The following is a 14,531-nucleotide window of genomic DNA, read 5'->3' on the forward strand; positions in this document are numbered from 1 at the left end:
ATATTTTGGTACCTTAACCTAACAATCAGGTCGGATAAGGGACGTTACATAAAAAGTATCAAGTCTTTTGAAATTTTTCAAGATGATTGTGCACTTCAGTATCGAGCTAACCCATGAAAGGAAAGTAGTAAAAAAAACTGAAGATAGATAATATGACTTGACTTTCATTAAGCAGCTCATGGAATCTGCTTCTTTCGGCTTCTTCTTCGTCATACCTCTTGCCAAAGGCTATTTTACAAATTATTGTACTGGAAAGGCACGTTATTGCTTCACCCAAGTTGACAAGCTTAGAATCAACAGATAATTTGGAAATATTTTCAATCAAGCGTGCAACTTCATCTTCTTTAATGGAACGATACTATTGCACTCTTCTAAAGAGATGTACAACACAAATTTTCCTCATCTCTCTCCAGTAGTCAATATATGGTGAAAAAGCCAAATCCGAGGCATTATAAGATAATTTATGACTACAACTGTGATAGCCCGAAATAGGGCCTAATCGGAATAGTGGTTTCGTAACCACAAATCCGAAGTGAAATAGTTTAATTTTATAAATTTTTATTAGTTACTGATTGATTGAAATATTGTGTGAAAATATGGATAGGAAATTTTAATACTTTAGTGCTTAATTGAATTTTTAGGACTAAATCGAGAAAAATGCAAAGTGTGTCTAATTAGTGATTAAATGACTTAATTGAATTATTGCATGAAATTGGAAGTGTTTATGTGGCAATTAGACCATGAATTAGTGTTGTGGACACAAAAGGGTATTTCTAGAAAAATATCTAAGTAATGGGTCAAGGGCATTTTTGTCCAAATTGAATAAAAGACAAAATAAAGATGAAAACAAGTGTTCATCTTCTTAAAATCAGACGTTTGCTGCCAAAAAAAAATTCATGTCACCATAGCTAGGGTTCTTGAACTTCCTAAGCTCAATTGTAAGTGATTTCTTGCCCCGTTTTTGATTATTTTCGTATTTTTATGCTTATTGAAGCTTGAATTTCATGTTTCTACTATTTAATTTAAATGAAATTAAAGTTTGAAAATTTACCCATTCATGATATAATTGTAAATTGATTAGTGATGTTAGATAATGAATGTTTGAAGTGTTAATTACAAGTTTTACTAGATGAATTTTGATGAAAATGTTGAAAAAGGGCTAAATTGTGAAAGATGGTAAAGTGTGCATAAAGTTGTGATTTTGTGAAATTGAGGGCTGTTATGAGCATGAAATATGATTTAGTGAAGTTTGAAATTTAAAAATTTAGTGAATTTTATTTTTACGAGCTTAGGGACAAAAGTGGAATTTTTGAAAAGTTATGGGGAAAAATGTAAATGTGTCAAAATGTTGTGTATGAATTGTATTTGAATGGAATATTGATAAAATGTATTAAATTGTGTTAATATAGATCAAGAAAGAAGAAATAGTGCAAGTGATCGGGGAAAAGAGAAAGTTATCGACTAAATTACAAAAATAGTCGTTTTGCATCCGAGGTAAGTTATATGTAAATAATAGTTATATTTGTATAAATTGTGAATTATATTTGATATGTGGATTAATATTGAATGTGGAAGGAAAGTTGTTCATGAATTATTCAAGTGATAAAGTGTTGAAAATAAAGTGTTAAGTGTAAATTTCCGGTTGAACTTAGGAATAGAATTGGATACAAGTGACATGTCACTAGAGACCAGTGTTACAGTGTTACAGTGAGTCCCGGGTGCTGGGTGATCTAGCATGTGTTGCAGACACCTGACAGCTTATGTGAGCAGACCCGTGGACATTTCCAGTGTTATTGATCAGTGGTAGCTTCGGCTACATTTCAGTGGTAGCTTCGGCTACATCCAGTGGTAGCTTCGGCTACATATCAGTGGTAGCTTCGGCTACATATCAGTGTGGCACTTATGTGCTAAATCTCTACGTATCCGTGTATATTCCAAGTGTTCAACGGGATTAATAATGAATTAAAGTGAATATGAAATGTTAAGTGTGAAAATGTATATGCAAGTGAATTGGTAAGATTGTGTATGTGTAAGTGATTGAAATTGCTAAGAAATATTTTGATTAGTTATATGTTAAAAGTGTTAATTATTAATTGAGTAATTATTGTTTACATGTAACTTACTAAGCTATTTGTAGCTTACACATCTCTTTCTTTCCTTTGTTTTATAGTGATTTGAACTTGATCGAATAGTGGACCGTCGGAGCTCGTATCACACTATCATAACCATCTCGGTATTATGTGCTTTTCAAAATGTTTAAACTATGGCATGTATAGAGTCTTAATCATTTTGAGCATGTCCAAATGATATGGCTAATGTTAGCTATTGAAGTAGTTATTAAAGAATATGTTTTGGAGTTATGTATGTTTAAATGGTAACTAATTCAAAGAAGCAGTTTCTTTGACAGCAGCAGTGACGTGAATGTGAAAAATCACCATAAATAGTAGAAATGGAATTAGAGGGTGAATGATATATATAATTAAAGCTTATCAAGTCTATTTTTACATGAAAGAAACGGTGTAGGCAAAGGAATTTTATATTTTGAGATATTTAAATTTTAGTGAGACAAGGTCAGAATGGTTTTTGAAGTCCCCTGTTCTATCTTTAGAAAATCATTATAAATTGTACAGAAATAATTATAGGTCATAATTTATATGTTTAGATTCCTTAGTGAGTCTATTTTCAAAATAAATTAATGGTAACCTTATATGAATTCTGTACAATTAGATATTTGATTTTTAGCGCCAAGAGGTCAGATCTGTCGAGCTGTGAAACAGGGAATACTTTAATGAATAAACTGTACTAATTGGCCAAGTCAAAAATTCTGAAAATTTTATGGTAAGTAGTAATATGAGTCTAGTTTCAGGGAAAATTTACGGATTTAAATTTGAGTTCTGTAACTCGAGTTATAATTAAATTAGTGAAAGTCACGCAGGTAGACAGTTTTGTTGTGAACAGTGAATTTAATTTTAAAAGCAATTTTTTTTATGCTCCGAATTGGTAAGTTAAATTGGATAACATCTCGTACTCGATTCCGGCGACGGTCTCGGGTAAGGGGTGTTACATTTAGTGGTATCAGAGCTACGGTTTAGTCGATTCTCGGACTAACGTAGCGAGTGTAATAGACTATCTATACATGCCATAATTGAATAATGATAGTGTGACGACTCCTGACATCTTAAAATGTTTTTTTTATAGTAATGGATTCTAACCGAGATACAGCTGATGATGCTCAAAGTAATGTGCCTGTTGAAAGTCGATTCGAGACTCAGGGTCAAGGAGATGAGGCTCGAGAAGCTTTTCTCCAAATGATGAACAATTGGTACACTGAGTTTGTTAGAACTAATCCTAATGCTCAACCTCCTCCGCCCCCTCCTATTCCTCAAGCTGTTCCCATAGCTCCTCAACAAACTGAAGTGTTAAAATTGTCAAAGCCTCCAGTGGACAAAATTCGAAAGTATGGAGCCGAAGAGTTCCGAGCTAATGTAAATGATGATCCTGAAAGAGCAGAGTTCTGGCTTGATAATACCATCAGAGTGTTGGATGAATTATCTTGTACTCCAGAAGAGAGTCTCAAATGTGCTATCTCATTGTTGAGGGATTCAGCTTATAATTGGTGGAAAACTTTAGTGTCAGTGGTACCTAAAGAGAAAGTTACATGGGATTTCTTTCAAGAAGAATTCCGAAAGAAGTATGTGAGTCAGCGTTTCATTGATCAAAAGAGAAAAGAGTTTCTTGAATTGAAACAAGGGCGCATGACGGTAGCCGAATATGAGCGAGAATTTGTCAAATTAAGCAAGTATGCCCAAGAGTGTGTATCTAATGAAGCTACATTGTGTAAAAGGTTTGAAGATGGATTAAACGAGGATATCCGATTGCTAGTGGGAATTCTTGAAATTAAAGAGTTAGTGGTACTAGTTGAAAGAGCTATCAAGGCTGAAGGATTGAGCAAAGAGAAAAGAAAGGTGGAAAGTGAAGCAAGAGATGAAAGAAAAAGATCAATGGGCAAGCCATTTCAGTCTCAAGCGAAGAAGTTTAAAGAAATGAATACTCGATCGAATGTTTCTAGTGTGAATTTTCAAAGAGATCGAGGAAGACAATATTCAGGTTTAAAGCTCAGGCAACTTCTATGGCAAGTACAGGTAGTGTTAAACCTACTAGACCGGAATGTCAACATTGTGGAAAACGACATTTGGGGGAATGTTATTTAATCAGCCGAGCTTGTTTTAAATGTGGATCTCAAGATCATTTTGTGAAAGATTGTCCGGAAAGAGAAGAGATAGAAAAGTTTCAGAATGTGAGATCGAGCAGTGTGACTACTAGAGGAAGACCACAGAGAAATGTGGGGATTGGAACTAGTGGTAGAGGCGTAACAAAAGACACGACTGTAAGATCTGAAGTGGGAGCTCCAGCAAGAGCTTATGCCATCCGAGCTAGAGAGGAAGCATCTTCTCCTGATGTGATCACTGGTATATTTTCTCTTTACGACACTAATGTTCTTGCATTGATTGATCCTGGTTCTACTCACTCGTATGTATGTAGGAATTTAGTGTCTGATAAAATTTGTGTGTTGAATTGACTGAGTATGTGATTAAAGTGTCGAATCCTTTAGGCAAGCATGTGATAGTTGATAAAATATGCAAAAATTGTCCTTTGATGATACAAGGTCAGTGTTTCCCTGCCAACTTAATGTTGTTGCCATTTGATGAATTTGATGTTATTTTGGGAATGGATTGGTTGACATTACATAAGGCCAAGATAGATTGCAGTCAGAAAATTCTTGAGTTGAAGTGTGGTAGTGGTACAGTTCTTCGGGTTGAAACAGATAAGTCAAATGTGATGCCAATTGTGATTTCTGCCATGTCTGCTCAGAAATGTTTGAAAAATGGTTGTGAAGCATATCTTGCTTATGTGTTGAATACAAAAGTGTCTGAAACAAAGATCGAATCAGTGCCAGTGGTATGTGAATATTTAGATGTGTTCCCAGAAGAGTTGCCAGGTTTGCCTCCGATTAGAGAAGTAGAGTTTGGTATTGAAGTAATGCCAGGTACTGCTCCAATATCGATTGCTCCTTACAGAATGGCACCAACTGAATTAAAAGAATTAAAAGTGCAATTGCAAGAGTGACGGATAAAGGATTCGTCAGACCAAGTTATTCTCCGTGGGGTGCTCCCGTGCTATTTGTGAAGAAAAAGGATGGGACATTGAGATTGTGTATTGATTATCGTCAACTTAATAAAGTGACAGTAAAGAATAATATCCATTGCCCCGAATAGATGACTTGTTTGATCAGTTAAAGGATGCCACAGTGTTTTCCAAAATTGATTTGAGATCCGGATATTACCAATTGAGGGTTAAAGAGTCAGATGTGCCAAAGACTGCTTTCAGAACCCGGTATGGTCACTATGAGTTTCTTGTAATGCCTTTTGGTCTGACTAATGCTCCAGCTATTTTTATGGATTTGATGAATCGAATTTTCCGGCCCTATTTGGATAAATTTGTTGTGGTGTTTATAGATGATATTCTTATTTATTCCCGAAGTGAAGTCGAGCATGCTGAACATTTAAGAATTGTGCTACAAACGCTGCGAGAAAAGAAATTGTTTGCTAAATTTAGCAAAAGTGAATTTTGGCTTAGTGAAGTTGGATTTTTGGGGCATATTGTCTCGGGAGATGGCATTCGAGTGGATCCGAATAAGATATCGGCAATAATTGAGTGGAAGCCTCCAAGAAATGTATCTGAAGTTAGGAGTTTTCTGGGCTTAGCCGGATATTATCGTCGATTTGTAGAAGGTTTTTCGATGATAGCTTCACCGATGACAAAATTGTTGCAAAAAGATGTTAAGTTCGAATGGACCGAGGAGTGTCAACAAAGTTTTGAGAAATTAAAGAAGTGTTTAACTGAGGCACCAGTGTTAGTGCAACCTGAGTCAGGAAAGGAATTTGTTGTTTATAGTGACGCGTCATTAAATGGGCTTGGATGTGTATTGATGCAAGAAGGAAAGTGATAGCGTATGCTTCTCGACAATTGAAACCGCATGAACGAAATTATCCTACCCATGATTTAGAGTTGGCTGCTATTGTCTTTGCTTTGAAGATTTGGCGTCATTATTTATATGGTGAGAAATGTCGTGTTTTTACAGATCATAAAAGTTTGAAATATGTTATGACACAAAAAGATCTGAATTTGCGGCAAAGAAGATGGTTGGAATTGTTGAAAGATTATGAACTTGTAATAGATTATCATCCGGGAAAAGCTAATATAGTTGCTGATGCTTTGAGCAGAAAGTCTCTCTTTGCTTTGAGAGCTTTGAATACGAGATTAACATTGACTGAAGATGGATCATTGTTTGCAGAGTTAAAAGCTAGACCATTGTTTCTTCAAGAAATTTGTGAGGCTCAGAAAGTGGATAATGAATTGCAAAGAAAAAGACTCAGTGTGCAGTGGACATAATTCTGATTTTCGGATTGATTCAGATGGATGTTTAATGTTTCATGAAGAATATGTGTTCCGAAAAATGTTGATTTAATTCAGAAAATTTTGCAGGAAGCACATGATAGTCGGTTGGCAGTTCACCCCGGTAGTGTAAAAATGTACAATGATTTAAGAAATTTATTGGTGGCGGGTATGAAACGGGATATCTCTGAGTATGTGACAAAGTGTTTGTGTGCCAACAAGTAAAAGCTGAACACCAAGTACCTTCAGGTTACTTCAACCTATTATGGTGCCCGAGTGGAAGTGGGATAGAATTACTATGGATTTTGTTTCGGATTGCCATTGTCACCGAAAAAGAAAGACTCAATTTGGGTATAGTTGATCGATTGACTAAGTCAGCTCATTTCATTCCTGTGCGAATGAGTTTTTCACTTGACAAGTTAGCTGAATTGTATATTGCTGAGATAGTCGATTACATGGTGTCCTGCGTCTATTATATCTGATAGAGATCCACGGTTTACTTCAAGGTTTTGGAAGAAATTACAAGAGGCATTGGGTACTAAATTGAATTTTAGTACAGCATTCCACCCCAAACCGATGGACAGTCTGAAAGAGTAATTCAAGTGCTCGAAGATATGTTGAGATGTTGTGTATTGGAATTTGAAGGTAATTGGGAAAGATATCTACCTTTGGTGGATTTGCTATAATAATAGTTATCATCCAGCATAAAAATGGCACCTTATGAAGCGTTGTATGGACGAAAGTGTCGGACTCCATTATATTGGACTGAACTTAATGAAAATCAGTTACATGGAGTCGATTTGGTAAAAGAAACTGAAGAAAAGTGAAGATAATCCGTGATTGTTTGAAAGCTGCATCGGATCGACAGAAGTCGTATGCGGATTGAAAAGAAAAGAGATTGAGTTTCAAGTGGGAGATAAAGTATTTCTGAAAGTGTCTCCATGGAAGAAAATTTGAGATTTGGCCGTAAAGGTAAATTAAGTCCAAGATTTATTGGTCCGTATGAAGTGATAGAAAGAATTGGTCCAGTGGCTTATCGATTGTCTTTACCACCGGAATTGGAAAGAATTCATAATGTGTTTCATGTTTCTATGTTGAGGCGATATCGATCGGACCCATCACATGTGATTTCACCGACTGAAGTGGAAATTCGATCGGATATGACATACGAAGAAGAACCGATTCGAATCTTGGCACGAGAAGTGAAACAGTTGAGAAACAAAGAAATTGCTTTAGTGAAAGTGTTATGGCAACGACATGGGGTGGAAGAGGCAACATGGGAAACCGAGGAGGCTATGAGGAAACAGTATCCCAACTTATTCACTGGTAAGATTTTCGGGGACGAAAATCCCTAAGGGGGGAGAATTGTGATAGCCCGAAATAGGGCCTAATCGGAATAGTGGTTTCGTAACCACAAATCCAAAGTGAAATAGTTTAATTTTATAAATTTTTATTAGTTACTGATTGATTGAAATATTGTGTGAAAATATGGATAGGAAATTTTAATACTTTAGTGCTTAATTGAATTTTTAGGACTAAATTGAGAAAAATGCAAAGTGTGTCTAATTAGTGATTAAATGACTTAATTGAATTATTGCATGAAATTGGAAGTGTTTATGTGGCAATTAGACCATAAATTAGTGTTTGGACACAAAAGGGTATTTCTAGAAAAAATATCTAAGTAATGGGTCAAGGGCATTTTTGTCCAAATTGGGTAAAAGACAAAATAAAGAGAAAACAAGTGTCCATCTTCTTCAAAAATCAGAAGCTTGCTGCCAAAAGTTCAGGTTACCATAGTTAGGGTTTTGATTTCCTAAGCTCAATTGTAAGTGATTTCTTGCCCCGTTTTTAATTATTTTCGTATTTTTATGCTTATTGAAGCTTGAATTTCATGTTTCTACCATTTAATTTAAATGAAATTAAAGTTTAAAAATTACCCATTCATGATATAATTGTAAATTGATTAGTGATGTTAGATAATGAATGTTTGAAGTGTTAATTACAAGTTTTACTAGATGAATTTCATGAAAATGTTGAAAAAGGGCTAAATTGTGAAAGATGGTAAAGTGTGCATAAAGTTGTGATTTTGTGAAATTGAGGCCGTTATGAGCATGAAATATGATTTAGTGAAGTTTGAAATTTAAAATTTAGGAATTTTATTTTTACGAGCTTAGGGACAAAAGTGGAATTTTTGAAAAGTTATGGGGAAAAATGTAAATGTGTCAAAATGTTGTGTATGAATTGTATTTGAATGGAATATTGATAAAATGTATTAAATTGTGTTAATATAGATCAAGAAAGAAGAAATAGTGCAAGTGATCGGGGAAAAGAGAAAGTTATCGACTAAATTACAAAAATAGTCGTTTTGCATCCGAGGTAAGTTATATGTAAATAATAGTTATATTTGTATAAATTGTGAATTATATTTGATATGTGAATTAATATTGAATGTGGAAGGAAAGTTGTTCATGAATTATTCAAGTGATAAAGTGTTGAAAATAAAGTGTTAAGTGTAAATTCCCGGTTGAACTTAGGAATAGAATTGGATACAAGTGACATGTCACTAGAGACCAGTGTTACAGTGTTACAGTGAGTCCCGGGTGCTGGGTGATCTAGCATGTGTTGCAGACACCTGACAGCTTGTGTGAGCAGACCCGTGGACATTTCCAGTGTTATTGATCAGTGGTAGCTTCGGCTACATTTCAGTGGTAGCTTTGGCTACATCCAGTGGTAGCTTCGGCTACATATCAGTGGTAGCTTCGGCTACATATCAGTGTGGCACTTATGTGCTAAATCTCTACGTATCCGTGTATATTCCAAGTGTTCAACGGGATTAATAATGAATTAAAGTGAATATGAAATGTTAAGTGTGAAAATGTATATGCAAGTGAATTGGTAAGATTGTGTATGTGTAAGTGATTGAAATTGCTAAGAAATATTTTGATTAGTTATATGTTAAAAGTGTTAATTATTAATTGAGTAATTATTGTTTGCATGTAACTTACTAAGCTATTTATAGCTTACACATCTCTTTCTTTCCTTTGTTTTATAGTGATTTGAACTTGATCGAATAGTGGACCGTCGGAGCTCGTATCACACTATCATAACCATCTCGGTATTATGTGCTTTTCAAAATGTTTAAACTATGGCATGTATAGAGTCTTAATCATTTTGAGCATGTCCAAATGATATGGCTAATGTTAGCTATTGAAGTAGTTATTAAAGAATATGTTTTGGAGTTATGTATGTTTAAATGGTAACTAATTCAAAGAAGTAGTTTCTTTGACAGCAGCAGTGACGTGAATGTGAAAAATCACCATAAATAGTAGAAATGGAATTAGAGGGTGAATGATATATAGAATTAAAGCTTATCAAGTCTATTTTTACATGAAAGAAACGGTGTAGGCAAAGGAATTTTATATTTTGAGATATTTAAATTTTAGTGAGACAGGGTCAGAATGGTTTTTGAAGTCCCCTGTTCTAACTTTAGAAAATCATTATAAATTGTACAGAAATAATTATAGATCATAATTTATATGTTTAGATTCCTTAGTGAGTCTATTTTAAAATAAATTAATGGTAACCTTATATGAATTCTGTACAATTAGATATTTGATTTTTAGAGCCAAGAGGTCAGATCTGTCGAGCTGTGAAACAGGGGATACTTTAATGAATAAACTGTACTAATGTGCTAAGTCAAAAATTCTGAAACTTTTATGGTAAGTAGGAATATGAGTCTAGTTTCACGGAAAATTTACGGATTTAAATTTTGAGTTTCGTAACTCAAGTTATAATTAAATTAGTGACAGTTGCGCAGGTGGACAGTGTTGTTATGAACAGTGAATTTAATTTTAAAAGCAAATTTTTATGCTCCGAATCGGTAAGTTAAATTGGATGACATCTCGTACTCGATTCCGGAGACGGTCTCGGGTAAGGGGTGTTACAAAAACGATTCTTTTGAGGACTCGACCCAAATGATCTTATATGGTTTGACTTCTAGCTGAGGTGGAGGAATACTCATAATGTGCCTCACCACATCCTCCACCACCCATAAACGAAATAAATCAAGATTCCAAGAACAATCCTCAGTAACCATTTCACTAAGCAAGTTTTCCTTCTCCATATTCGAATGGGAAGGGATATGATTTACCAAATAACCATAATTCGGAATCCAAGGATCATGCCAACAATTGATCAATTTACCATCATAGACAGACCATAAAAGATTCACTCTGACAAGTGGCAAGACTAAAGGTTTCTCCAAAGAAAATAGCATCACCCCATGAGTTAAGGACCCAGGTAATCCATTAGGGACTTTATACTTCGACTTGAGAACCGAAACCTATAAAGCATTTGAATTGGATACAACATTGAACCTAAGCTTTATCGCGAAAGACATATTCTCATCTTCCAAGTGCCTAAAACCAAGTTGTAACACCCCTAACCCATCTTCGCTGTCGGATTAGGGTTACAGACCATTACCATCCAAATAAAAACAATTAACTTCAAAATAGATCAATAATATCATTTAATAAAAATAACCTAAAACTTATTACAAACCTAGCAAACATATGCATTTGGGCCTAAAATCGAGCCTTCAAGGCCCTAAAAATAGTTCAGAATCAATTCAGGACTAATTTAGAATAATTCAGAAAATTTAGTTTTTCATTAAATAAATGTTAGGAAAAAAGTAAAGTATTCGATTTTTCATACCTAACGACCTAAAAGCCATGCAAGCAATAAACCCTAAGGTACCAAGCCTGTATCACGCCTATACTTGGTTCGACCCAAGGAACTTGATATAAGAATATTACATTTGGTGCCAAAATGATTTTGGCTAAACACTAATAAATTTTAACATTAGAAATAAAAGTTTTCACTAAATTAATTAAATATTATCATTCTCAATGTTCAGGGACATTACCGAAATTTCTTCTTTGCCTGGAAATGTTTAAAAATATAATTTTTGCACAAAACAGAAGCAAAGTATCGATATTTTTCCTTCATTATCGATACCAATATAAAAATCAATACCAAAAGTGCATTATGTTTTGGAATCTTTCAAAGCCAAGCTCTAGGTATCAATTCTTTACCCTTAGGTATCGATACCTTGGGTAAATTTTTGGACAAAACACTTGGAAAATTTGCTAAAAACCCCCTGCACTAATTTCAAGCCATTTCAAAGTTTAAAATCAATTCAAAATATTCTCAAATCAACCTTATTTAACATATATTCAATTAATTATGGATGTATGCATTTAGATATTTATAATTCAATGCAAATATCACCAAGTTCTTCTTTAGACCCTAAAATAAGTAAATTTTTAACAACTTACATTTTAGTCAATACTACTTGGAACACACTTGATTTTCCTAAGTACATTCCATTCTATTCCAAATTATTAAACATACCCTCTTGGCACTTGGAGATGTGATGAGATGGATGTCCACTACCTCAACTACGACTCTTCAAAATCACTTTACCTATGCAATGAAAATAAACGCATTAAGTCGGTGAAGACTTAGTAAGTACCCATGATATTTAAATTCTATTAAATTTCTTAATTTCCGATATCTCATTTGTAACCTTTTTACTTATTATCATATTCATTTGTAACCTTTTTACTTATTTCACAATTTAGTCCTTAAATCCTCAAATCAATCTATAAAACTTACTATTCTTTTAATACATATATCATATTTCATCATTTAGTGTAAAATTTCATAATTCCCTCACTATTCTTTCGAATTTTTTTTTTACATATTTAACTTACTAGTCATCGTCTTTCTTATACTTCCTTAAATACATTCAATTTATTTACATCTTCACTTTACAGATTCAATATTTCGAACATTAACCGAAGATAAACCTTTACCTTGTAACAAAAATTGTTTACCTTTTTAGCAAAGGCCCAGTAAACTAAACAAAACACTTAGGATATACAGAACTGATACAGAGGTACATTATTGTGCACTATTGAACAGAGAGCACTAATGTGCTAATAATCGGAGAGCACACTAAGGTCCCTTAATGGCATGTCACTAATATCCTAATAGTTCTAATCTCATCTACTTGGACAAATTATATCATGCACACATATCACTTTTACACTTTCGCATAATGCTTTACATGCTTTACAATTTAATCTTTGTAACGATAATCCATATACTTATATATTCACTATTTTTAATACATGTAATATATTTCTAAATTCAATATTTATCCATAACTCACTAATAATCATTATCATGTATTTCACATATCACTTTTATATATTTTGTAATTTAGTCATTAGCACAATATTTCGTGTAGCAATATATTTTACTTTTAATATCACATATAATTTAATTCAATTCTTATTAATATTCCAAAATTTGCTACAACATCAACTTTTCACATTTTAAGTGTTATACACTTCACTTTTCTATTTCTAATTTTTTTTTTCAAATTTATGATTTAACCCTTAATTTCCACAACTTAGGAAATAATTGTAGTTTGGATTACACAATTCACATTATAACAACCCAATTTTCAGTGGTGTCAGAAATAGTGATTCGAGATCAATAAATCTAATGATTAAGTTTGGAAATTTGAGTAAATTAATATTTATGAGTCAAATGCAATTTTAGAAATATTATTAAATTAGTGAATTTCGTGATTTAAAAGAATTTATTAAGCAAATTGGGTTAAAAACGAGAAATCGAGACCTCGATTTCATAAACTGGGCCAAAAATATTTTTATAAATATTTAAAAAGTGTTAATAAGTTAGTATTAAAGTTTCGTTAGAAAATTTTAACGTTTTGATAGTTAATTAAATAAAAAGGACTATATTGAAAAAAGGTGCAAAACTTACTAGAGTGATTAAATAGCTTAAGTGATAGTTGAAGGAGGACTTAAAGGGTATATTAGCCTAAATAAAAATGGCTGAAATGTATAAGCAAGAAAAAAACAAAGAAATTAAGTGATTAAGGGGTAAAATAGGAAATAAAATAAAATTTAAATAGATAAAAAAGGGACTTAATAGAAATCTAGATATTTCTTCACAAATCTTCAGCCAAAAACACCATAGGAAGTCCCCCAAGAAGCTGTTTTTTCATATTTCTACTCCAAGTGAATTAAATTCTTGTTTATTTCTTGAAATTTTTATTTTTTTGAGACTTTTACAACTAGGTCCAACTATATGTTTCATTTGTTTTTTATTTCATGGGTAATTTTAAAAGTTACCATTGATGAGTGCTATTATTTTATGATGAATTAACATGGATTTGAAGCTTTAATTTTGTTATATGATGATTTTATTAAGTAATTTTGATAGAAATTGATTTTAGGGCCTAATTGTGAAAAAGCTAATAATTAGGGTTTGGTATTGAAATTATGAATATAAAAGGCTGTATAATATATAAAATGTTAATTGAGACAAATTAGCTCAGTTGATGGGTTTATTGACGAGGGACTAAATTGTAAAAATTATAAAAAGTTAGGGTAAATATGTAATTTCAAAAATTAAAGGGTATAAATTGTAATGTGAAATGAGGCTGAAATATATGCTAATGGATAAATAATTTTATATTTTAGATTAAGAGCCCAAAGAAAATCGTGGAAAAGAGAAATTATCTTAATAATTCCTAAGCTATAACAAATTTTACAAATTAGCCCGGTAAGTTCGTATGGTTAAATTTATAATGTTATTTGTTAAATTTATGAATGTTAATATGTATTTATTTATTTTATTTTTGAAAATAAACCTATTGTAAAAATTATGAAATTGAATTAAATATTCGAAGTAAACGAAATGCAGGATTGAGTACAATCGTTCATTTCAAAAGAGGAATTGACGGTAAATTACCCAAGTAAACCAAGGTTCAGCAATTTTAAAAACTTTCATATTTGCTGTCTGTTTAGTTCTCATGAGCTTCAGTCAACTCATATGAGTTTTAGTTCAACCCTTTTGGGTTTCAGTTTAGCTCTTTTGAGCTTCAGTTTAACCCTTATGGGTTTCCGTTCAGCTCCTAAGAGCTTCCGTTTAACCCATACGGGTTTCCGATTAGCACTTATGTGCTTCTGTGTAGCCCT

This window comes from Gossypium hirsutum, chromosome D03, assembly GCF_007990345.1.
Source record: "Gossypium hirsutum isolate 1008001.06 chromosome D03, Gossypium_hirsutum_v2.1, whole genome shotgun sequence".
NCBI classification, from domain to species: domain Eukaryota; kingdom Viridiplantae; phylum Streptophyta; class Magnoliopsida; order Malvales; family Malvaceae; genus Gossypium; species Gossypium hirsutum.